The 25,831-nt window shown below is 43.7% G+C and overlaps 1 protein-coding gene and 1 pseudogene across 1 annotated transcript in view; both read right to left on the bottom strand.

Moving 5' to 3' along the window:
• LOC113168709 (NACHT, LRR and PYD domains-containing protein 3-like) overlaps positions 1-25,831 on the bottom strand; it is a 175,499-nt gene that overhangs the window by 60,896 nt on the left and 88,772 nt on the right. The gene's annotated exons all lie outside the window — the stretch shown is intronic.
• Positions 10,270-25,771, bottom strand: LOC113168165 (annotated as a pseudogene).

The raw sequence follows: 25,831 nt of genomic DNA, 5'->3' as shown, positions 1-25,831 counted from the left end.
TTTGACACCTTCAGGCAGACGAACTATAGTTTTCCAGGGCAGCAGGACAGACTCCACCCCTGAATCCACCTCCACCTGTTGCACTGAGAGGATAACAGAGCAGAAGATGATGATGTGGACAGACAGCAGCAGCAGCACTGACACATTTTCTTTGAGGGTATGAAGTGAAATATTTGTAGTGAAAACATGTTTGATTGGTTCCAGTCTGACATTTGTCCCATTGCTCCATTGACCAGAGACTGTGTTGTCTTTGATGTCTCTCTCTAACTGCTTCAGTCTCTAACCAAAGATAAAGAGAAAACACAGAAACAAAAGGTTAGTTCTGACCTTTGACCAGAAGCAGCACAGATGCCACTCTTAGCTGGTTTCCATTGTTGCAAACTCCACACATGTATGCTCCTGCGTCTCTGACTTTTGGGTTCTTCAGGGTCAGCTGCTTATCTTTCTTCTTCCTTCCGCTTTCTTCTGGATCCAAACTATCTGATCAATACTGTCTCACTCTGATTGGTCACCAATCAGTTTATTGATATCAGCTGGTGTTCAAACATGGAAATGATCCCCTGTCTTCTTCTCTGCTCATTGATACGTAGTCAAACTGAAATGTTGGGGATTCAAGAAGTCATTTGATGATCAGTAAATATTGATGGTGGAATTTTTCTGTGTTGGAGAATCTGAAGGGATCCAAATGTCAGTACTTCATCTCTCACACTGATGTTCGTTCTTCCAGAAGCAAAACTCTCCAAATGGAAATGTTGCTCTCTGAAACCCTCAGGACTTGATCTTGTCTACAAACATGGATTTAAAGTCATATGATAATACAAATAATCATTATTAAAGTTAATTAAAGTTAATTAATCAGCATATATTTAGTATGTAAATATATGTATTGGTATAACTAATAGTATAATAAAAGTAAGTAATAGAAAGAAAAATAATAGTTGTTTTTTTTACTGTATTAATAATATATCAATGAATTAAAATATAAAATTAAAAAATAAGTGTAAAGTTAAAATAAAAACAAGACAACAGTTAGCTTAGCATAAAAACTTTGAACTGACCTTTGACCTCCAGCTCCACTTGTTTCATCATCAGGATGTTTCCCTCCCTGTTGAAGACGGTGCAGGTGCAGGTTTCTCTGTCCCAGTTTGTGGGGTATTTCAGGGTCAGACTGAGGTCTCCAGGTTTCAGCAGGTTTCTCTTCATCTCTGTTCGACCTCTGTAAGACGAATGCTGTTCTTCAGTCTGATCAGAGCCGTTCTGATACACATGGATCTTCCTGTAACTGTCCGTCCACTCCACTTTGACGTCTTCAGGCAGCTGAACTGTGGTTTCACAGGGCAACAGGACAGACTCCACCCTTGAATCCACCTCCACCTGTTGGACTGAGAGGACAACAGAGCAGAAGATGATGTGGACAGACAGCAGCAGCAGCACTGACACATTTTTTTGACGATATGAAGTGAAATATTTGTATTGAAAACATGTTTGACTGGTTCCAGTCTGACATTTGTCCCATTGCTCCATTGATCAGAGACAGTGTTGTCTTTGGTGTCTGTCCAATTAAGAGCACAACTCACTACAATACAATACCATTACATCATAGGGATAAAAAATCAGACACACGTTGGTTTCCTACAAATCAAAACGTGAAACTAAATGTTTCCAGGATCCAACCACTGTCACATCATCGGACTTCACTAAAACTGGTTCAGTTCTAGATGAAAGAGACAAAGTCAGTGGTTGGTTGTGAAGTTGGTCTGAACCACGTTGACATAACGTTGTTGTAACATTGAACTTTGTTGCTGCTTTCTAGTTCCAGTCAGTTGAATGTAACTCCACAGCTCCTGATGAGGCACTGAATCAGGAAGTGAAAAAGAAAATTGTAAAAAAATAATGAAGTCAGGAAGCTATGAAGAGAGTGATGAGTGGAAAGGTCCAGTTGGTCCAGATGACAGATCACTGGAGACATGGAAATGTTCAGGAGAGACAGCAGTGGATTGATTACCCAGATTATTTAGGAAGAATTTGGAAAGGGAGAGAATGCCTGACAAGTGGCGCATTGTACTGAGAGAGAGGACTATTGGTAAAGTTAGGAGAATTCAGTCTCAAATTGATGCTGAAAAACTAGTCCATGCATTTATTTCTTCCAGACTGGAAGTAATAAATGCCTACCTGTTTCCCTCTCTCCTTATAAGCTCCCTTTCCTGTTCTCTCCCTTGCTACTCCTTGACCACCCTGATTCTTCTCCCCTGTCTTCTGGACCCTTTATAAGCAGGTCTGTGAGTCTCTGCCCTGCCAGATAATCTGCTATCACTTCTACAACAGCAACTATCCAGTGATCTCCCTTGACTGGTCTTTCATCATCGACCCAGCTGCATGACTTGAATCTTGTTCTTGCCCAACCCCCTTTTGGATACTGTGGGTTTTTCCTACCCCTCTTTGTATTGCTGTGAATAATCTGTGTAGGACTCTCGACTGGCTCTGTTTACTCAGTGAAACTGGATTGTAGATGACCCTCTATGAATGACTATGGACTGCCTTTTGGACTGTGGATTACTGGATTGTGGACAGACATAGGACCTCTGGAAAACTGACAGCTCATCACGAACCACGATTGTTGCCTGCTTCCAGAAACTTTATGGGGGCTGCCATCTTGGGAAAGAGACATCACTCTTATCTCTGACCTGACACACCCACCTGACACCTTCTTCCTGGTTTCTCCATGGTCCTCTTTGTAGTCCGACTTTCACTCTGCTCATCCTTCATCTACCTTACTCCTGACACATCTGAGACACTCCTCATCTGCTGATTCCTACCTGATCTCAGACTTTTCTCCCCATAAACATCTTCTTTTTGTAGAAGATTTAATGCTAATGAATCTTTCCAGATTCATGGAGTCAGAAAATACTGCCTGACAGTTTGTTCATGTCCAGAGGAGGGAGGGGGAGAATATAAGCAGAAGAAAGTTGAGGATGAAGCTGCCAGACAGGAGGAGAAGGTGAAGGTCCAGGGTACAGACCAGGAGACAGACAGTGTCCTAAAGGCAGCAGCTGGAAGAAGAATAAAACATGGACACAACAGGAGCTGTGATCTGTCTTTAGCTGGATTTCCTTTGACTTTCTGTAGAGGCTGTTATTGACGACCTCTGAAAACCTACAACAGTCAGAAAACTTAATACAGGCTGATGGATCTTTACCCGATTCCTCCTCTCCCTCCAAAATGTTCTTTACAGGCTTCTCCATCTGGGAAACAAATCAGAGAACATTTTAACAAGAACTGTTAGAAAAACAGTACAGAGAGTTATCCTTTTACATTAGTTTCTCAAGAAACTGCATAACCTTGCTGCAGCCGATTTACCACTGTTCTCATCTTGTGATGTCTTTTCTGTATTTTATCTTATTATTTTTATTACTTTTGTGTAGATAAGTAACTAGTTTAGAAATTAAGTTTTACCCTCTCAGTGTGAGTCATTCTGATCACCTCCCAACATCTTGGGAGCGCCGTTTCCCTGGAATTTAATGGAAAAACGGTAGGACTGCCAGTATTGTTAATGGACCACAATCCTGTAAGCGCGCTTGGACAAGGTGCTTTGTGTGAACTGAATTGTGCCACTGTGTGGGAGTTGCGTGATGGTTGTTGCTTGTGCACCAAATGACTACGATGAGGTATAAGGAGATGCTGAATGAAATGAAATGTGGATGGACTTTATTAAAGCTAATTTGCGTGATGCAACGCCCACCTCACTGCACTCTTCAATACTGTAGAATGAGTCTGAAGCACAGCCAGACCTTTGACTCAGTAAACAGAATAGGTAAAAGTACAGTCCTCTTCCACTGTGGTCTAATTTTTGCCACCACAGTGTTTTTTTTAAATGGTAAATGTTCTGCACTTATATAGAGCTTTTCTACCTAGCTGGTACTTAAAGCACTTTACACTGTGTCTCATTCACCCATTCACACGCACATTCACACTCCAATGGCAGAGCTGCTATGCAGCTGACGTGACTCAACTAGGGCTTCAGTATCTTGCCCAAGGACACTTTGGCATGTGACGTGGCAGCCGGGAATCAATCCTGTGATTGGCAGTCAACTGCTCTACCTACTGAGCCACAGCCACCCCTGGTTTCTTAACTGGTTTCTTTAATCAACACATATATTTTACTGCCTCATATTTGTAGTAAACAAACTAGCCACAGGGGTTGCAAGCCAGTGATTTCTGTGCCGGTCCCAAGCCCGGATAAATAGAGAGGGTTGCGTCAGGAAGGGCATCCGGCTTAAAAATTGCCAAAATAACCATGCAAATCATCAAAAAGACTTTCACACCGGATCGGTCGAGGCCCGGGTTAACAACGACCGCCACCGATGCTGTTAACCTACAGGGTGTCGGTGGAAATTTGACTACTGTTGGTCGAAGAAAGAGGGGAGGCAGAAGGGTTCATGGTCAGAGAGAGAAGGGGAAAGGCAGGGACATAGATCTGAGAATAGGGACTCTTAACGTTGGCACGATGACAGAGAAAGACAGAGAGCTGGCAGACATGATGGAGAGAAGAAAGGTAGATGTTCTGTGTGTGCAGGAGACAAGGTGGAAGGGCAGCAATGCACATAGCATTGGAGGAGGATACAAACTGTTCTACCATGGTGTGGATAGGAAGAGAAACGGGGTAGGAGTGATCCTGAAGGGGGAGTTTGTAAACAGAGTTCTAGAGGTGAAAAGAGTCTCAGACAGGGTGATGAGCCTAAAGCTACAAATTGAAGGGGTGATGGTGAATGTAGTCAGTGGGTATGCGCCACAGGTTGGCTGTGAGTTAGAAGAGAAGGAGAGATTCTGGAGTGAGTTTGATGAGGTCATAGAGAGTATCCCCAGAGGAGAGAGAGTTGTTGTTGGAGCAGACTTCAATGGGCATGTTGGTGAGGGCAACAGAGGTGATGAGGAGGTGATGGGCCAGGTTTGGTGTGAAGGAAAGGAATCTGGAAGGACAGAAGGTGGTGGACTTTGCTAAGAGGATGGAAATGGCTGTAGTCAACACTTACTTCCAGAAGCGAGAGGAACATAGAGTGACATACAAGAGTGGAGGTAGGAGTACGCAGGTGGACTACATCCTAAGTAGACGAGGTCATTTGAGAGAAGTTAGTGACTGCAAAGTGGTGGTAGGAGAGAGTGTAGCCAGACAGCACCGCATGGTGGTGTGTAAGATGACTCTGGAGGTCAGGAAGAAGAAGAGAGGGAAGACAGAAAAGAAGATCAAGTGGTGGAAGTTAAAGAATGAAGAAACTTGTGAGGAATTCAGACAGAAGTTGAGACATGTTCTGGGTGGTCAGGATGAGCTTCCAGATGACTGGGAAACCACAGCAGAAGTTATCAGGGAAACAGGTAGGAAGGTGCTAGGTGTGTCATCTGGAAAGAGGAAAGAAGGTAAAGACACTTGGTGGTGGAATGAGGAAGTACAGGAATGCATCCAGAGGAAGAGGTTGGCTAGAAGGAAGTGGGATGTAGAAAAGACTGAGGAAAGTAGACAGGAGTACAAGGAAGTGCAGCGTAGAGTGAAGAGGGAGGTGGCAAAGGCCAAACAGAAAGCTTACGATGAGCTGTATGACAGGTTAGACACAAAGGAAGGAGAGAAGGACTTGTACAGGCTAGCCAGACAGAGAGATAGAGATGGGAAGGATGTGCAACAGGTAAGGGTGATTAAGGACAGAGATGGAAAGGTGCTAACAACCCAGGAGAGTGTGCAGAAAAGATGGAAGGAGTATTTTGAGGAGCTGATGAACGAGGAAAATGACAGGGAAAGAAGAGAGGAAGATGTTTATGTTGTGGAGCAGGAAATAGCAGAGATTGGAAAGGATGAGGTGAGGAAGGCTCTGAAAAGGATGAAGAGTCGAAAGGCTGTTGGTCCTGATGACATACCTGTGGAGGTGTGGAAGTGCTTAGGAGAGACAGAGTTTTTAACCAGTTTGTTCAATAGGATTCTAGAGAGTGAGAAGATGCCTGAGGAATGGGGGAGAAGTGTTCTGGTTCCGATCTTTAAGAACAAGGGTGACACGCAGAACTGCAGCAACTACAGAGGAATAAAGTTGATGAGCCACACAATGAAGCTGTGGGAAAGAGTAGTGGAAGCCAGGCTTAGGAAGAAAGTGGAGATTTGTGAGCAGCAGTATGGTTTCATGCCCCGTAAGAGCACCACTGATGCTGTTTTTGCTTTGAGAATGTTGATGGAAAAGTACAGAGATGGTCAGAAGGAGCTGCATTGTGTCTTTGTAGATTTAGAGAAGGCGTATGACAGGGTGCCGAGGGAGGAGCTGTGGTACTGTATGAGATCGTCTGGAGTGGCAGAGAAGTACGTCAGAGTAGTTCAGGACATGTATGAGAGAAGTATGACGGTGGTGAGATGTGCTGTAGGTCAGACAGAGGAGTTCAAGGTGGAGGTGGGACTCCACCAAGGATCAGCTCTGAGTCCCTTCTTGTTTGCTATGTTGATGGACAGGCTGACAGATGAGGTCAGACAGGAATCTCCCTGGACAATGATGTTTGCGGATGACATTGTGATTTGCAGTGAGAGTAGAGAGCAGGTAGAGGAACAGCTGGAGAGGTGGAGGTTTGCTCTGGAAAGAAGAGGCATGAAGGTCAGTCGTAGTAAGACAGAATACATGTGTCTGAACGAGAGGGATCAAGGTAGAAGCGTTAGGTTACAGGGGGCTGAGGTGAAGAAGGTGCAGGAGTTTAAGTACTTGGGTTCAACAGTTCAGTGTGATGGGGAGTGTGGAAAAGAGGTGAAGAGGAGAGTGCAGGCAGGTTGGAGCGGGTGGAGGAAAGTGTCAGGAGTGTTGTGTGACAAAAGAGTGTCAGCAAGACTCAAAGGAAAGGTGTACAAGACAGTGGTGAGACCAGCTCTGCTCTATGGGTTAGAGACGGTAGCAGTGAGAAAGAGACAAGAGGCTGAGATGGAGGTAGCAGAGATGAAGATGTTGAGGTTCTCCTTAGGAGTGACCAGGTTAGACAGAATAAGGAACGAGTACATCAGAGGGACGGCTCACGTTGTCTGTGTTAGCAACAAAGTCAGAGAGGCCAGACTGAGATGGTTCGGACATGTTCAGAGGAGGGATAGTGAGTATATTGGTAGAAGGATGTTGGAGATGGAGCTGCCAGGCAGGAGGACAAGAGGACGGCCAAAGAGGAGACATATGGATGTCTTAACAGAGGACATGAGGTTGGCTAGTGTTAGGGTAGAAGATGTTCATGATAGATTTAGGTGGAAAAGGATGATTCGCTGTGGCGACCCCTGATGGGAAAAGCCGAAAGAAGAAGAAGATATTTGTAGTAAACATATGTTTTTCATGTTCTGTATCAAACTGACCAAACAAAAGTAGAACATAAAGCTCATTCTATTTGACATTATGTATAATTATAAAGTGACACAACATCTGCAGAGATTAATACATGAGGCTCTGTCCAAACTACAGTGAATCTTTTCTTAATTCTTTATGAGTAAAAAAACAGCTACTAGGTGTGTAATGGAGACTGTGTTGAGTTTTTCTTATTTTGGACTTGTTTCCACAGGTTGCTAGTTTTTCTGCCAAGATCTGATCTGGCAACACTGACCTGGACCTGGTTCTACCAACCTGCTCAGTGTTTCTGCTGCTTCTTGTTCTTTTCTCTCTCCTCTTTCCACTCACCCCAACCAGTCGAGGTAGATGGCCCTCTGCCCCTGAGCCTGGTTCTGTTAGAGGTATAGCACTGACCTCTGTCCTTTATCTACAGAAGGTGTTAGGCTTTGTTACTGACCTTTGACCTGGTCATCTGAGTGACGCTGGTGGATAGTTGATGGACTAAATTTGTTGTGGCTCCACAGCACCGTTGGCCTCAGAGGAACACACCTCCACACCCAAACCATGCTGGAAAACTATGAGGACACAGAAACAGAAACATGAATCACCTGTGTCCTTATGTCCACAGTGAGATGTACAGTGTGATCATTTTATTCAATGATCTCTGTAAACATGTTGCATCATTTTAATTTTCATGTATTAGAATACTGCTTATACATTGGCAGTCATTTCAGTATGTCTACATTATTTTAATAATCATTCATGTGGTCGTCATTATTAGTTTCAGGTTTGATGAACATGTAGGCCTCTAAAACTGCAGTTGTTGAGATTATAATAAATGATGGCTTCAATAAAATAGTCTAGAATAATGATTAACACTCTTGTTTTGTTGCCCCCTCATATACCTCCACCCCCAAACTTCCAATGATGATGATGATGATTTTATTTTGAACATAAGTCCCAGTATTAGTGTTTTTACATTAATGGTGTGGAGCACTGAGAAAAATCGTCCGCAGTGTGATCTACATATTACACGACCACCAGGGCCCTGTTAAAACCAAAACATTAAGGGAAATATTGATTACCTAAAAGTAAAAGTACTTAAAATGTAATTATTATGGAAAACTGTCCTTTTAAATATGAAAGTGCAGATAGAGACTGCAGTATAAGTAAATCATCTGTTTCATCTGAGGTAGTTGAGGTTAAATCGTGTACCCGACTGTTTCTGCAGAAACTCCACTGTAGTTAGGTAGAGATAGTGTTGTAGAGAGTGGATCCTTCCACAGTTTATCAAGTTTTTACTTGTCTGTCCACACAGTCAGAGATCTAATAGAACGTCTGTGGGAGCAGCTGATGGCACTAATGCTAATGATGTGCTTGAGTATGTGTGTTTTTACAGAGAGGCTTCATCCGCTTGTGAGCTGGTGAAACAGACGATGGTAAATTCTCAGTATAAGATGAAACAGCACAAAAATGCTGTAAAGTGCTGATTTCAGCCAGGAGACCTGGTATTGACACACAAAATATGTGTGACACAGATTGTGTCATTTGTACAGAAACAGAAAGTTTCTCTTCACCCAGTGTGACAGTCTGTTATGATATGATCCTGATTTCAACTTGACAGCCACCAGACTGTTGCAGAAATGCAAAATAAGTCTCTGTCATGTTAATATGTTGAAATCATGATCGTATCATCACAGGCTGATACACAGGGTGAAGAGAAACTATGGAAAAAGCCCAAAAGTTCATAGTGTAGTGTTTACATTTTCCCATATGTGTATCTGTTAGTTTATATAGATTATTAATGTGGTGCAGATGTTCTTTGGTTGAGCCAGCTGACAAGTTGTTGATGCAATTTTTACAATAATCAATCAGTAATATGTATTACTACACTGTGTTTATGAGCTTAAAAACATAATGTCCTAGTAACAAAACCAAGTCCAGTATTGTCTGGATAAGCTATTTTGCATTTTGTATTGAAGCATATGGTCTAAAGCGGGTAGTTCTGCCATGATGCTCCTTAATATAGAACAGACTAGAACAATGTATAAATATAAATGTAGAAACAGTAATAATTTTAATGAATAAAAATACTCTTCCCAAAGTGGGTTAACACAAACATTCAAATTTCAATTCTCTCAGAGAAAAAAACGTTTCAGTCACATCTAAATGTAAAAAACAATAAAATAAATACTTTTTATATATGAGCCAGAAAAGGATAATTTACGTCAGTTTCTCATTTTTTTTAGTTGTGTGAAAAACAAAAACAACAATAAAAAACATTCCTTTTTCTCAGTTGCCCAATGACCCAAAGCATACAAGTAATTCAACAAAAGAATAGCTTCAACAGAACCAAATACACCTTCTGGAGTGGCCCAGTCAGAGTGCTGAACTCAACCCGATTGAAATGCTGTGGCATGACCTTAAGAGAGCCATTCACACCAGACATCCCAAGAATATTGCTACACTGAAACAGTTTTGTGAAGAGGAGTGGTCCAAAATTACTCCAGATCGCTGTGCGGGTGTGATCTGCAACTACAGGAAATGTTTGGTTGAGGTTATTGCTGCCAAAGAAGGGTCAACCAGTTATTAAGTCCAAAAGTTTCACATACTTTTTCCACCCTGCACTGTGAGTGTTTACATGTTATGTTCAATAAAAACATTAACACACATAATGTTTGTGTACTATTATTTTAAGCAGGCTGTGTTTTTGTATTGTTATGACCTAGATGAAGATCAGAGCACATTTAATGACCAATTCATGCAGAAAACCATGAAATTCCAAAACGTTCACAAAGTTTTTCTTGCCAATATAGATAAATAAACACATCACTATGCAGTTCTGTTAAGTTCAGCCACTGGTGAAAATTAACTAATTTTTAAAGAACAAAGTTAAACACAAGATCGTGGAGGAGTGATTCATAAAAACCTAATACAAATAAAGACAACTCCTCTCTCAGAACAAAATAAAAAGAAAACAATTTAATGTGAACTGTTAAAAATCAGATCTCTCTCGTCTAAATCGTCTAAAGTGACCATCAGATAGACTTATTCTGTTTTACTGAAACACAATAATCTGATTTTATCTGTTGTCAATATCCTACAAATAAAATAATATAAATAAAGTTTTTCTCTGCAGCAGTTTTACTGCAGATGTTGATGTTGAACAGCAGGGGGCGGAGTTTCAATGTAGTGCAGAGTGACTAAAGAAAATTAAAACAACAATTTTAAATCAAGAAAAACATATTTTTACAACGTTATAAGCACAAATATTTAAAACCCCAGACAATTTTTTAGGAGTGTGTGACTGAAAATGTGGCTCAGTGAATCTGCTGAAAGTTGAACTTGTGTAAAATCTGCTCTGACTTTGTAGAGAGAAGTTTCCCATTCACTACAATAGAGTCAGTTTGAGCACAGCAGCATCTGGTGGACGTTAGAGGAACTGCAGCGCAACACACTTTAAGTCTGAGGCAGCTGATTGGTCAGAGCATGATGACATCATAGCACAATGTGACCAATCAGGTGCAGTTAATAAATTCCCTGAGTTTGTTCTGAGCCATGACTTGAAGAAGAAGAAACACCTTTATTTGTCATATTTACATGTTACAGATGAAATTTGTCCTCTGCATTTAACTCATCCCCTGGGGGAGCAGTGGGCAGCTACATGCAGCGCCCGGGTAGCTGGCGTGGAGTGTCTCGCTCAAGGACACACCTGGTGTCTGTGGTGGGGTTTGCACCCCAAACCTGCATCCAAAGCAGATGATCTACCCACTGAGCCACCAGGCCAGGACAAATCAAGTGTTGAACAGTAGAAAGTGAGCTGGTGATTGGAGGAAATGTTTGGAGAAGTGTGACAGTGTTTTAGAAAATGTGTTGAATCAACAGATAAAAACTGTCACATGTTGAGTGAGAGAAGAAAACAAAGAGATTCAAAGTGTGGAGAGTTTCCTCCAGAGTGAGACCTCTGTCAGAGTTCAGAGGATCTAAAGCAGAAGTCACCAAAAAAACACAAGAACATGTTGGAGTCCAGATCTGATCAACATGTGACATCACACTGTGACATCACTGATCAGCACCCATCAATAGGGATCAATAGTGAGTGTGTCAGGAGGAGTCAGAGTGAAGAAAAAGAAGACAAAGCGTCCTCGTGTCTTCATCCATCGTCCATCAGCTCCTTCACTTCCAGTTTGTCTCTGATCCAAAGTCCGATCAGATCAATAATCAAAGATTGATCAACAGACCGATCAAACTGATTGATCAGCCATCAGAGGAGTTGGATCAGTGGAGCTGCTTCTGTTCCTGATGTCTGCTGTTTGATCTGTGTCCTGAATTCTGTCTGTGGAGGAGAGACAGACAGTTAGAGAGAGACAGGTAGAGAGACAAAGAATTGAGTTTGCAGGAGCCTTTAATTCACCAAATTTTCAGAGTAAACAAACCACCAACAAACAAAATATGTGTCACAGATCAAAGCATCATACACACAACATTAAACAAAAGAAGGAATATGGACAGAGACAAATAAACACATCCATAAGTAGAGGGTTCAGCCTCTGTTGAAAATAAACAAATCTTTAAAGAACAGTGTTCGTCCTCCACCACAGAGCAGAGGACACCGTCGTAACACCATTGCTGCACAAAACCAGACAGGTTGTCCATAAACTTGTAGAACTTAAAATCCAGCCACACTCTGACCCGGACAAAAGCCCGGAACACAGAGGTGACCTCCTGACCCTCGTCCTTCCTGGTCTTGTAAATAGCAAGTTTGGCCTGACCAGACAAGAAGTTCAGCAGCTGCCACTTTGTGGCGTCTGCTCTGCGGTATCCAGCCCCGAAGATAAAAACAGTCGTGATCCAAGTTTCACTAAAACCTTCAAAGATCACAGTCAACACCTCAAACAGCTCACGCAGTCGGTCACAGTCCATGAAACCGTGGAAAACGGTCTCCGGCAGGCTACAGTGCACACAGGTGCAGAAAACCTCTGGATTGATCTTGTTGGTGAATGAGTTCAGAGCAATCACCCCATTTAAGATCATCCACTGAAGATCCCCAGTTCTCTTGTTCAGCGGGGGGCTTGTAGAGGACCCTCCATGCAGGTTGCAGCCCTACTTCTCGAGACAGCTTCCTCCTCCACACTGTGTCCTTCCTGCTCCTCAACTGGTCTTTATTCAACTCAACGACACAGCAGGCGTACAGAGTCTTCCCCGTGATGGTGTAGAGGTCAAATCACCTGGTCGAGTCTCTAAAGTCCAAAGTAAAACCAAGTTCAGGAAAGGGATCCCGCTCATCCGGACTCTCCACGCCACTGCAGTAATCCTGCAGCATCTGCTGCTCATCAGCAGACAGTCTAGTCAAGACCAGCTTCAAAATCCTCTCCGAAACCCAGGCTGATCTCAGATCAAAGGCTGAGGCCACGGCCAGTTTGTTTCCCAGGTCAGGACCAGCCATGTGAACCAGGTGGTTCAGTGTTGTCAGTCCTGAAGAGAGCAGAGCTGGAGTCAGACCTGGAGTGGAGCCGTCATGTACCTCCAACCGGGCCCTGTGTAAGTACAGGGAGACTGAAGGATCCAGCCTCCCCCACCTAAACAGCCTCCAGGATCGGAAAAAACACTCTGATAAAACACTGGTAAAACTGAAATACCAAAACCAGTGGAGTCCATTAAAAACAGTGCAGGGCTGAGACCAAACCTCTCCAGGGTTTTCCAGAGATATGGGTGTTCAACCCATTTTTCTTGATCCAGTGAAATCAGACCCAAGTCTATTCCCAATGAACCGTGAGTTTCAAAACATCCCGAATTAAAATCACATTGTCAGTTAACCACCTGGTCCATCACCTCTCGCAGTCTGTTGGCCAGATTCTTGGACAGGATCTTATAATCCGTACAAAGCAGCGAGACAGGACGCCAGTTCTTAATGTCATGAAGGTCACCAGTCTTCGGCAGCAGAGTAAGAACTGCTCGTCGTTACCTGAGGGGCAAAGAGTTCTCCATCAAGCTCTCGGCAATAACACTGAGCAGATCCTGCCCCAGTTCAGGCCAAAAAGCCTTGAAGAACTCAACTAAAAGACCATCGAACCCAGGAGCCCTCCCTCCTTTCATACTCTGCAAGGCTACAGACAGCTACTGCAAAGACAGAGGTTCACCGAGGATCACGTTACCTCCTCAGAGCCTGGGGAAGACCATCACAGCAGAAGAGCGCAGGCTCTGGATGTACCTGCTCTGGCCATTCCTCTTTTCCAGACCAAAGAAAAAATGGGAGGGAGCGTCCATCTCGGTTTTTACCAGGATGTGAGGATTTGTTGCTGTCAGCACAAACAGCAGCTTGATATCTTCCCTGCAGCTTCTTGTATCCGGAACAGTTCAACTCGATCGAGCCTTGTGGTTCGTGACGGAAGAGTCGGAAAGTTTGGATTCGTTTCCACCAGTAAAACTAGAAACTCTGAATCTTCTCTGCTCATCACTAGAGGTGAGTATCTGCAAACTCCAGCACAAACAGCAGCTTCAATGCTGCTAGAAAAGTTAGAAAGTGTCCGTCTGGTTTTCAGACGAACTTCATCTCAACAGACCTTTAGTTTCACTTCCTGGAACATTTCAGTCAAATGTGTCGTTTAAAACCGTCTTTAATGGACATAGAGTTAGTGGATGGTCTCTAGTTGAACACAGAGTCGTTGTTACTGTGGAGCTCCACTTACTGAGGACTGAAGGCAGCTTTTCCTGCCTCCATCAGCCTGTGGAGGAGGCGGAGATGAGCCGCTGCTCTCCCGCTGTCTGAGCCACTAAATGTGGTCTGAGCTCGGCCGGACAGCCGCTGGAGAACAGCTCCGACTTTCTCTGTCAGTAGATCCTCACTACAGGACTCATGGGGTTAAATAATGTTCACATAGAATATATATATAAAACAACCTGGAATCTGCACCTGACCAGTGCCCCCTGCATTCTGGTGCCCAGTAGGCTGGCAATAAGAGCCTTTTTTGATTTGAGGACCTCAATATGTCATTTGTTTCCTGCGGAATCTGCCAAAATTTGCTGTTCCACAATATCACTCTCTAGAGCTTCAATTGACCTGGTAATGTCTCTAGTGACATTGAGAGTGTACTGTTGGCAAAATTGTTTAATCTGGAGTTTGCCAGAGTCCCATCACTGTCTAGGATTCACAAAATCGGATTTCTGGGTTTGAAAAGTCTTCCTAAAGAACCTAAAACCATCTTTAAAACATTTATCAAGCAGCACTGAATTATTAAAAATCCAGTATGCGCTCCTGTGCTTTATGTTATTAATAAAAACATGACACAAAACCATGGAGTGATCAGTAAAACCAACAGGTGTTTGGTATTCAAAAGAATAAAAACGGTCCAGTCTCGCTAAGGAGATCGAGCCATCTCTCACGTGAGACCATTACTACTGTCTGTCAGAGCCACGGAGGCTCCTCCAGACATCGACCAGCTCATGAGCTTCCTTGACCTGTTGTAAAACACGTCCTGATGTGTGGTTCCTGTCAAGATGGTCGTTCGCAGTACAGTTAAAATCACCACCTAAGAACAAATAGTCTTCACAGTTACAGTGAATTAAAACAGAGTTCACTTCATTGAGGAGCAGGAGTCTCTCTGCTCCTGTATTAGGAGCATAAACGTTGACCAAGAGCACTTTGGTGCGTTCAAACACCGCCTGTACCACCAGCAGTCTGCCAGGAACCACTTCAGATGTAGTGAAGGAGACCGGAGGGCAGGATCCAGAAAACAGGATACCTACACCCCCGCTGTTGCTGCTGCCATGGCTCAGTACCACCTGTCCAGGCCACTCCCTGTGCCAGTCAACCTCTTTACTGCTGTCACTGTGTGTTTCTTGTACCAACATCACATCAACGTGATTCAGTTTCATTAGTTCATATAAAACTATTCTCTTTTTCAGGTCTCTGGCCCGGTTTAGATTCAAAGTGCCAATTTTGAAAGTAGTCATGGGGAGAAAGAAGAGAAAACCACCACAGATCAACAGCAGGAAAACCAGGGCAGGGAGTGAGCACTTAGAACAACCCTCCATCATCCTCAGGTTCCTGGCTCAGTTTGAACACTATCTTCTTGAGTCTGTAAATCTCCTGGTCTGTGTAGCCCCCTTTACCTCTGCTCCTCATCTGACCACGGACGGAGTTCACAAACTGTTCTTTATCAGAAAAATTATCTTCAATTCTCACTCCCTTTGAGTTTTTAGTCCGTAGCAGAAACAATTTAACTCTTTCAACACTGTACGCTCTTTGTCTCTGAGACTGGGAGGAAGTAGAACCAGACATCTCAGCATCTGTGCTGGGAGAGCCGTCGACCACACTACAGTCCGACTCAGCCGCCTTCAGGCTCCTCAGGTCTCTACCTCTGACACTTTTCCCAGCCCTAGACCTCAGCTCCTCAGCACACGTCACCACCTCTCCTTTACTCACTGTCTCTACGACTGATGTGTTATCAGCAGCATCAGTCACCACCACCTCAGCCTGGTCACCCCTCAGTTCACCTGCCTCAGATTCAGCCTCCTGCCCACCCTCCTGCTGCCCTTCACCTCCACCCTGCTCCTGCCCATCCACCTCTTCCCCACCTTTGCCCCCTGCATGCTGCTTCCCTCCATCATTGACACCACCAGACCAGCCCTGGGTCTTTTCAGGACAAGCTCTGATGAGATGTCCTCCCCTCCCACAGCCAAAACCGTGTTGGGACAACTCTCTGCACAGCAGCTCGTCACTAATAAACGGTGGAACATTAGAAAGAGTCACTTTCGTAGAGGACTGCGTGAGAGGAGACACAGAAACAAAGGAGTCACTGATCACAACAGCACTTTCAACCAGCCGGTGGACTTTATCAACGCTGTCCATGAAAAGAACGACAAAGCCGTTCATCCTCGCAGCCGATTTAACACTTTGTGGACCAACCACAGCAACCACACACTCATTCACAGAGAACCGGGAGGCAGCGGCCACTTTCAGGCCGTGCTTCCTCGTCAGCTCGGTGAAGAGCATACCTCCACCTGCACGTGCGGGTCGGACACAAAATCACACACAAACCCCGTAAAAAAACCCAACCCCCCCTCCAAGCAGACCAGACTGTACAACAACACGTTAAAAAGACACCACCGTGAAAAAAATAAATAAAAAAGAAAGAAAAACTGTAAAAAACTCAGAAAAACGCTCCAAACTCTCAGTCACATAGCAGAGAGAGAGACATGTAGAGAGAAAAGACAGAGAGAGAGACAGAAGTCGAAAAGAAGTATCTTTGTTCTGACCTTTGACCTGAAGCAGCACAATTTTCCCTCTCAGTAAGTTTTTCTCCATGTCATAAACTCTACATCCATATCTTCCAGTGTCTCTGACTTTTGGCTTCTTCAGGGTCAGACTGAGGTCTCCAGTTTCCAGCAGGTTTCTCTTCATCTCTGTTCGACCTCTGTAGAACTGACCCTGTTCTTCAGGCTGATCAGAGCCATCCTGATATTTATGGACTAACCTGTAACTGTCAGTCCACCACACTGTAGTGTCCTCAGGTAGGTCCCCTGTGGTCCTGAAGGGCAGCTGGACTGACTCCACTCCCTCCTCCACCTCCACCTGACAGTCTGAGAGGACAACAAACCACAACATCAGCTGGACAGGCAGCAGCAGCAGTTTTTAATCACTTTACTAAATGAGGACAAAGTTGGAGAGAAACCTGAAGGACAGAACCAGATCAGACCAGAAGGTCACAGGGGACAGAAATCTAGAAACTAAAACCTTCTGAATCTTTCTCTGATCCAAACTATTAAATCCGCTTTCTTTCTTCTTCCTTCCACTTTCTTCTGGATCCAAACTCTTTCTGATCAATACTGTCTCACTCTGATTGGTCATCAATCAGCTTATTGATATCAGCTGGTGTTCACACATGGAAATGATCTCCTGTCTTCTTCTCTGCTCATATTGATTTTTATTAATAAATTTATAACAAAACAACAGTTAGCTTAGCATAAATACTTTGAACTGACCTTTGACCTGGAGCTCCACTTGTTTCTTCATCAGGATGTTTCCCTCCCTGTTGAAGACGGTGCAGCTGAAGGTTCCTGTGTCTTCGTCCGTGGGGTATTTCAGGGTCAGACTGAGGTCTCCAGGTTTCAGCAGGTTTCTCTTCATCTCTGTTCGACCTCTGAAAAACTGATGCTGTTTTTCAGGCTGATCAGAACCGTTCTGATACACATGGACCTTCCAGTTGTCTCTGTCCCTCTACTCCACTTTGGCGTCTCCAGGCAGACAAACTGTGGTTTTACAGGGAAGCAGGACAGACTCCGCCCCTGAATCCACCTCCACCTGGTAGACTGAGAGGACAACAAACCACAACATCATCTGGACAGACAGCAGCACTGATGGTATCAGGACCTCACTGTCCCGTCCTTCTCTTCTAATCCCAGACCTCACTGAGCAGTGAGTCAGAAACTAATCCAATGAAAGAATCAGTCAGTAATTAGAAGTTACCCGAGAACAGACTCTGAGATTCTCTAGGAAACATTCTGATGAGTTCATAGATCTCTGTTCATCTACAAACGGATCACTTTGTTAACGAGTCCATCCTGATGAACTCTGAACCAGCTGCTGCCTCATACTAAACTAAGAACTACTCAACTTCAATAAATCCTCATCCTCACAAATGAACTTTGAACTACTGAGATTTGACTGAGAAAAAGTTTTTCTCCAACAAACAGAGATAAAGACAGAAACGGATCAGTTCCTTCTCTACAGTCATCAGGAACTAATGATCACTGATTCATTCTCAGTGTGGTTCTGATTGGTTCCTCACTCTCAGTCTGTCTTCACAGTCAAGGAGCAACAAGTGGAAAGATGGTAACCATCAGCATTATGGGTAATGTAGTAGTGACGTACCTGACATGAAGTACTGACGGAAATATACTAAAAGACCCCCAGTAACAAGAAGAAGAACCACGAGAATCAGGAGAGCTTTGGCCCAGGATGGAAAACTTTCTGTGGAGAACATAAAGAACAACATGACCTCTGACCTGTTTCTGCAGTAGATGTTGTGGTTTGTTACTGACCTTTGACCTGCAGCTGGACCTCTGTCACTCTCTTTTCTCCCCATATTGCTGATGTGACGGAGCAGGTGTAGGTTCCACTGTCTGACAGTTTCAGTTTTGTCAGGTTCAGACTGAGGTCTCCAGTTTCCAGAGCGTCAGTCCTCATCGATGTTCGGTCTCTGTAAAGCTGGTTTTGGTTTTTAAGTTCATCACCTTCCTGCTGACGCTGGTGGACGGTTGAAGGACTGAGATCGTAGCGGCTCCACACCACTGTGGGGTCGTCCAGTTCAAATGTGGGAAACTCACAGGGCAGCAGGAAGTGGTCCCCCTCATACATGACCACAGCTGAGGCATGCTGGGAAACTGTGAGGACACAGACATATTAGGAACGTGTTAGCATCAAACTATACTTAAATAACTTTACTAAAAGTTAACATATTCAAAATGTTCTTATTATTTAAAGCTCTTTTCAGATTTATATCTTTGATATTATTTAATTATAAATATTAATTCATTAATGTTAAAATCTTTGTTGCAACTGATACATGTGGAGCTAAATTAAACAACTTTAAATACAGCACGAGTATGTGCAGATCTTCAGTCAGACTCCGTCATAAATTTTTGTCTATTAAATCAACATTTAGTATAAAAATCACCATCACATGCTAAACCAAAGTGTATGAATGAAAAAAGTATGGTGCAGCAGCTCTTTAAACTATCAGATACCAGGACATTAGATTTTATGTACATTTGAGGAATTTCTTATTTATTGTAGTATTAAAAATATTAATGGTTATTTATTCTCTGTAACACATTAACAGCCTAATGAAACATGGAGTCATTGAAAAAAACACATCATGATTTCAACTGATTTCATCAAACTGCATTAAATTGTCTGGAATGTTTATTTTCCGGCCTTTTCAAAAACATTCCAGGCCAATTTTCAAATTCCAGTACTTTCTCAGGGTATTTATGACTTTATGGATCATGTGGGTTGTAATGGGAATTTAGCTCTTTGTATCTCCTGGTATCTAACTTCCAACCTTCTGTTTTCTCACCAAAGTCTGAAACAAATTTTGTCTTTTGATCATGCTGTCTGAGCCTCAGGAACTATCACCTGGGTGTGAAATCCTGCGGGAAACTCCTGCAAACCCACATCCCAGGGAGATAGTGACAACACCTACAGCAGACAAAAGGTGGAGGCACCAACCTGGGGGGGTTCCCAGGTATAAAAACCCTTATTTCCCTTAGTTCAGTGTCTTTCTTCACTCTCACCGCTCGAGTGTTGATTGACCTTCTTTGCAAAGAATGAAACTTTGTCGGCCGGCAGAAGTCTCTATTTCATTCTTCACCAGCAGATGAAAATTTCCACAACAGGGTTTAACAAACTAATGTAATGTTATAATAGAACCCCTGCTGACTATCATAAATTCCTCACTCAGCTGTGGGTATGTCCCAAAGTGTTTTAAATTAGCAGTTATTAAACCGCTAATCAAGAAACCTGATCTCGACCCCTGTCAGCTGTCCAATTACAGGCCGATATCAAACCTCCCCTTTATCTCAAAGAATCTCAAAAAGATAGTAGCTGGGCAGCTATCCTCGTATCTTCATAGAAATAACATACACAAACTCTATCAGTCAGGATTTAGGCCTCATCACAGCACAGAGACAGCACTTGTTAAAGTAGTAAATTACCTCCCAGTGGCCTCTGATCAGGGTTGAGTCACTATGCTTGTGTTACTCGACCTCAGTGCAGCTTTTGACACCATTGACCATAGTATTCTCCTGCACAGACTAGAAAATGTTGTTGGAATTAAGGGAACGGCCCTCTCCTGGCTTAGGTCCTATTTCACTGATCCCTATCAGTATGTAGATCTAAATGGCGATTACTCCACATGCTCTCCAGTGGAGTTTGGTGTCTCACAGGCTTCAGTTTTAGGCCCACTGCTTTTTTTCCCTCTACATGCTTCCTCTGGGCAACATAATCTGTAAGCATGGTATTAACTGGGTGGAGGAAAGTGTCAGGAGTGTTGTGTGACAAAAGAGTGTCAGCAAGACTCAAAGGAAAGGTGTACAAGACAGTGGTGAGACCAGCTCTGCTCTATGGGTTAGAGACGGTAGCAGTGAGAAAGAGACAAGAGGCTGAGATGGAGGTAGCAGAGATGAAGATGTTGAGGTTCTCCTTAGGAGTGACCAGGTTAGACAGAATAAGGAACGAGTACATCAGAGGGACGGCTCACGTTGCCTGTGTTAGCGACAAAGTCAGAGAGGCCAGACTGAGGTGGTTTGGACATGTTCAGAGGAGGGATAGTGAATATATTGATAGAAGGATGTTGGAGATGGAGCTGCCAGGCAGGAGGACAAGAGGACGGCCAAAGAGGAGATATATGGATGTCTTAACAGAGGACATGAGGTTGGCTAGTGTGAGGGTAGAAGATGTTCATGATAGATTTAGGTGGAAAAGGATGATTCGCTGTGGCGACCCCTGATGGGAAAAGCCGAAAGAAGAAGAAGAAATGGTCTCGTGCCGCAGTATCTAAGTGAACTGCTAGTGTCTTATGATCCACCACGCCTACATCAATCAAAGGATGCTGGCTGCCTGTCAGTACCTCGTATCATGAAAACTACAGCTGGGGGCAGAGCTTTTTCTTACAAAGCCCCAAAGTTATGGAATAGCCTTCCAAACAGCTTTCGGGACAGTCTCAGTACTTAAGTCTAGGCTAAAAACCTATTTATTTAGTCAAGCATTTTTGCAAATAGATTTGGGAAGGACTCATGGACGTAGAGCATTATCATGAACTGGTATGTTTAGATGCTGTCTTCTCTCCTCCACTCTCTTTTTCCCTTTCCCTCTGTCTTTTTCCCTCTTCTTGTCTCTCTGTTGAGCTACACGTCACTAATGCTGGTGCACCACTTCTGGTCGGAGATCTTGTCGCTTGGATCCCCTGTATGGTCCCTATTGGATGCGTTTGGAGACTGGAGTTGGTCACTTGCTACTATGAAGTCGGTCTTGGCCTCGACGGACGTCGGCAGCTGTTTCTCCGAGGTCTCGACTCAACGCTCGATAGTCCAGGACTGGAACACTGGAAGACTGGTCTACCAGAGCCTGCAATAACTAACTGGACTCCACATTAACTTAAAGACATTAACTGTTATACTGGACTGACTGCTGCCTACACAGCATGTAATCAGCCATATGAGGATGGGTTCCCTGTTGAGTCTGGTTCCTCTCAAGGTTTCTTCCAGTTGCCTTCTCAGGGAGTTTTTTCTTGCCACCGTCGCCCTCGACTTGCTCATCAGGGACAATCTGATTATTATGATTTATACACATGCACTGTTCGTGTAAACTTCCATAGTTTCTTTGGTTGTGTAAAGCTGCTTTGTGACAATGTCAATTGTAAAAAACGCTCTACAAATAAAATTGAATTGAATTGAATTGAAGTAATGTTACAAGCAGCAGATACATTTGGTGATATTTGATTTATGGAGATATTGAACATCTCAGTACAGTATATGAACCAATACAAACAGCAGAGATCCATCCAAACATGCAGCTGAGAGGCAGGGGAGAGAACCAGGTCCACTGAAGGTGGTTCTGTGAACAGAGCTGGGATCATCAGATCTGATAGATCACAACTAAAGTCTTTACACAGTAAGTTGAAGATGTTGGAGCACTGGATCCTAAACAGGGTAGTTCAGTAGATCTGCAGGATGCGAACAGCAAACAAGCTTTATACTATTTAGTGTCATATTATGATGAAATACTGGTTTTATTTTCCCAGCATTATCTGAACGGAACAAATCTGCTCCACTTCGAGAATCTGTGAATCTGGGAGTGGGTCTGGACGCTGTAGCTGTTTGTGAATGAACTGAATCATCTGTTCCATCTAAGGTAGTTGAGATTAAAGCATGTACTCGACTGTTTCTGCAGACTGCAGAAACTCCACTGTGGTTAGGTAGAGCTAGTGTTGTTGTAGAGAGATGATCCTTCTACAGTTCATCAGGTCTTTACTTGTCTGTCCACACAGTAAGAGGTCTGACTATGTGAGTTTTTACAGAGAGGCTTCATCATGCTTGTGAACTGGTGAAACAGACAAAGGTAAATTCTCAGTCTAAGATGAAAACAGTGCTGATTTCAGCCTGGAGACTTGGTATTGACACTTTTGCCTGTGCTGGGATTCGGGTTTTCTGCCAAGTTTGCTGGTTCTAAAGTGATGGAGGGAAAACCTGAGGGACACAGATTATGTCATTTCCACTTTGTCATGTTAACATGTTGAAATCATGATCATATCATCATGTGATGTCACATCCAGTGAAGAGAAACGTCCTGTTAAAGAAGTCCGTTGTGTTGCAGCTGTTTTTTTTCTGTCCTGTTGGTGATGAGGTGCATGATCTCACTCACACTCAGAGAAGAGGGAGACTGATGGAGACGTGGAGACAGTTGGTACAAATGAGACAGAGCCTGAGAGTTTTTCTCTCAGTGAGGAGAAAAAATCTAAGTAGTAGTAGTATAGACTTAAAAGGACTACTGAGGACTACTGAGGCCACCACAGTGGCATAAAAAGTCCTTAGCAGCTGTCTGCACACACCAAAAGACCTCAGTCTCCTCAGCAGGTGAAGGCGACTCTGACCCTTCTTGTACAGAGCGTCCGTGTTGCTGGACCAGTCCAGTTTATTGTTAAGGGTATTTAAATGTGTCCACAGTCTCAATGTCTGAGCCCTGGATGTTCACCGGTGTGTGGTGGAGGGGACCTCCTGAAGTCAAGAACCAGCTTCTTTGTCTTGCTTGTGTTTAGGATCAGGTGGTTATTTTCACACCAGCCCACAAAGTCAGAGATGATCCCCTCAAACTTTATCTCACCTCAAACTTTATCTGACTGTGAATACAACTAACTGCCATCTCTCCTCTTCTCTTTCTCTACCTCTCTATTTCCCTCTTCCTGTCTCTCCGAGCTACACGTCGTTCCACCCTTTGCCCTCTGGACCTGTCTGAGACGTCCTGATGCCCAACTTCTGGCTGGAGATCTCGTCGCTTGGATCCACCGTTTGCCCTATGGGATGCGTATGGAGACTGCAGTTGGTCACATGCTACTCTGAAGTCGGTCTTGGCCTCGGCTGCTTTGTGATCTGTCATCTGAGAACTTCTGTAGGTGACAGTGGTAGGAGTTGTATTTAAAGTCAGATGTGTACAGTGTAAACAGAAAAGGGGAGAGCACAATCCCTTGAGGTGCCCCCGTGTTGCAGACTACTATAGCAGACACACAGTCACGCAGCCTCACAAACTGTGGCCTGTCTGTGAGGTAGTTGATGGTCCAAGCAGCCAGATGTTGGTCCACGCCTGCCACCTCCAGCTTCCTCCTCAGCAGTGATGGCTGGATGGTGTTGAAAGGACTAGAGAAATAAAAAAAACATGACTCTCACAGTGCTCCCAGGGGACTCCAGGTGAGACAGGGCCCGATACTGCAGGTAGATGGTGGCGTCATCCACCTCGATGCCTGGTCCAGTGCTGAGCTCAACTGGGTGCAGAGGTGGCTGAGGACGATCCTCTCCATAGCCTTCTTCAGGTGGGAGGTTAAGGCGACGGGTCTTGGTTTTGGAACCAGAACCAGGCAGGAAGTCCTCCAGAGAACTGGTACTTTGTCCAGGCTGAGGCTCATGTTAAATATGGACAGGACCACCTCACAGAGCTGGTCTGCACACTCCCTGAGGAGCCTGGAGCTGATGTTATCCGGGCCTGTTGCCTTCCTGGCCTTTGTCCTCCTTAACTCCCTCCTGACCTGGTTCAGAGTGAGGCAGAGGGGAGTGGGTGGTGGCTGGTCTGAAGCTGTGGGTTGTTGGGGGGGGGGTCCCTTTGTTGTGGTCTGAGGAAGGGCAGAGTGGACTGCTTGGTGCTGAGGTGTGAACAGCTGCAGCTTGGAGGAGACGCCTGGACTGGAAAGGTGTGACCCAGGGCTTATTGTTCAAGAAACACAGCACTGTCTTTGTTGGCACGGTGTTTTCCCACACAAAAATGTATGTAGTCTGTGATGCATTGTGTGAGACTGTCAAGTCCTCCCCATGTGAACTGCAGAGAACGTCTCAGTCTGTGGTGTTAAAACAGTTCTTTAGTTGCTCTGTTGCCTCCTCAGTCCAGATCTTCACTGTTTTAACCTGTGGTGTCTGCTGTTTTACCACTAGAGTGTAAGCAGGGGAGAGATGAACCAGGTTATGCGCTGTTGACATTAGCATATAGAATGTCCAGAGTTTTATTGTCCCTTGTGTGGCAGTTTACATACTGGGTGCAGTTGGGTGGGGTGGCGGAGAGGGGGGTGCACATTTTCAGCATCAAACTACTTGTCTTTTAATGCAACATATCCTCTCTGTATTTCTGTATTACACAGTCCATCCATCCATGACCTGAATATCTGTTTACTCAACTGCAGCCACCTCTCAGCCAAGTTTGTTTGGTTTCTCCTTCTGAACAGATGCAATTTTCACAAAAATCAATCAGTAATATGTATTACTACACTGTGTTTATGAGCTTAAAGAAAAATAATGTCCTAGTAACAAAACCAAGTCCAGTTTTGTCTAGATGAGCTATTTTGCATTTTGTATTGAAGCACATGGTCTAAGCAGGTAGTTTTAATTCCTTCTTTAATTTAAATGTTAATCTTAAATGTTTATTCTCAACATTTCCCTTTATTCTCTAAAAGCAAAATAAAGAGTAAAAATCTTGCTCTTGGCCTTGATGCTCCTTCATATAGAACAGAATAGAACAATGTGTGGATATAAATGTAGAAATAGTAATAATTTGAATAAATGAAAAGGAAATTATCTTTTCAAAGTGCGTTCACTCAAACACTCAAATTTTCAATTCTCTGTCAGCAAAAAAAAGTTTTCAGTCACATCTAAATGTAAAAACAAATACTCTGGTTATATCCAGGTTTTTATACATGAGCCAGAAAAGAAGAAAAACAAAACAAAAACAACAATAAAAAAACATTCATTTTTCTTCATGTTGTAATGATGTAATCAAACAGTTGAAACCTAGATGAACCAATGTTGGATCACTGAGAGGGAGGAAACTTCTCTTACCGTGCACGAGAATCACAAACACCACCAACATCTTCATCTTCCTGTAGAAACTACCACAACCATAGTCTCCACAGAGTCACTCCTTAGCAAACTAAGACTTCACAAACAGCTTCAGGACGTCAGTTCACAGCCAGTTGACACTTTCCTCCTCCTGATCATCAACTGACACGTCTGTTTCACTACAGATAAAACTTTAGTTTCACTTTCAGCCGTTTCCAGAGGAGCAACTGTTGGAATGTGAAGAAACTGTTTTCACAGGTCATTTGTTGGAGTTGGATTCTTGTTCTGTAGTCAACTTTATTTTCATCATTCAAGTAGAAGAAAGCAGCAACTTGGATTGAAGCAGTTGGACTGTGTTCATACAGATACTGTCTGAACACTCCTGTTATAACCCAGCAGTGAGCTGCTCTTAA

Source organism: Anabas testudineus, chromosome 18 (genome assembly GCF_900324465.2).
Source record: "Anabas testudineus chromosome 18, fAnaTes1.2, whole genome shotgun sequence".
Lineage (NCBI taxonomy): Eukaryota > Metazoa > Chordata > Actinopteri > Anabantiformes > Anabantidae > Anabas > Anabas testudineus.
This window is presented reverse-complemented; position numbering and strand designations above follow the sequence as displayed.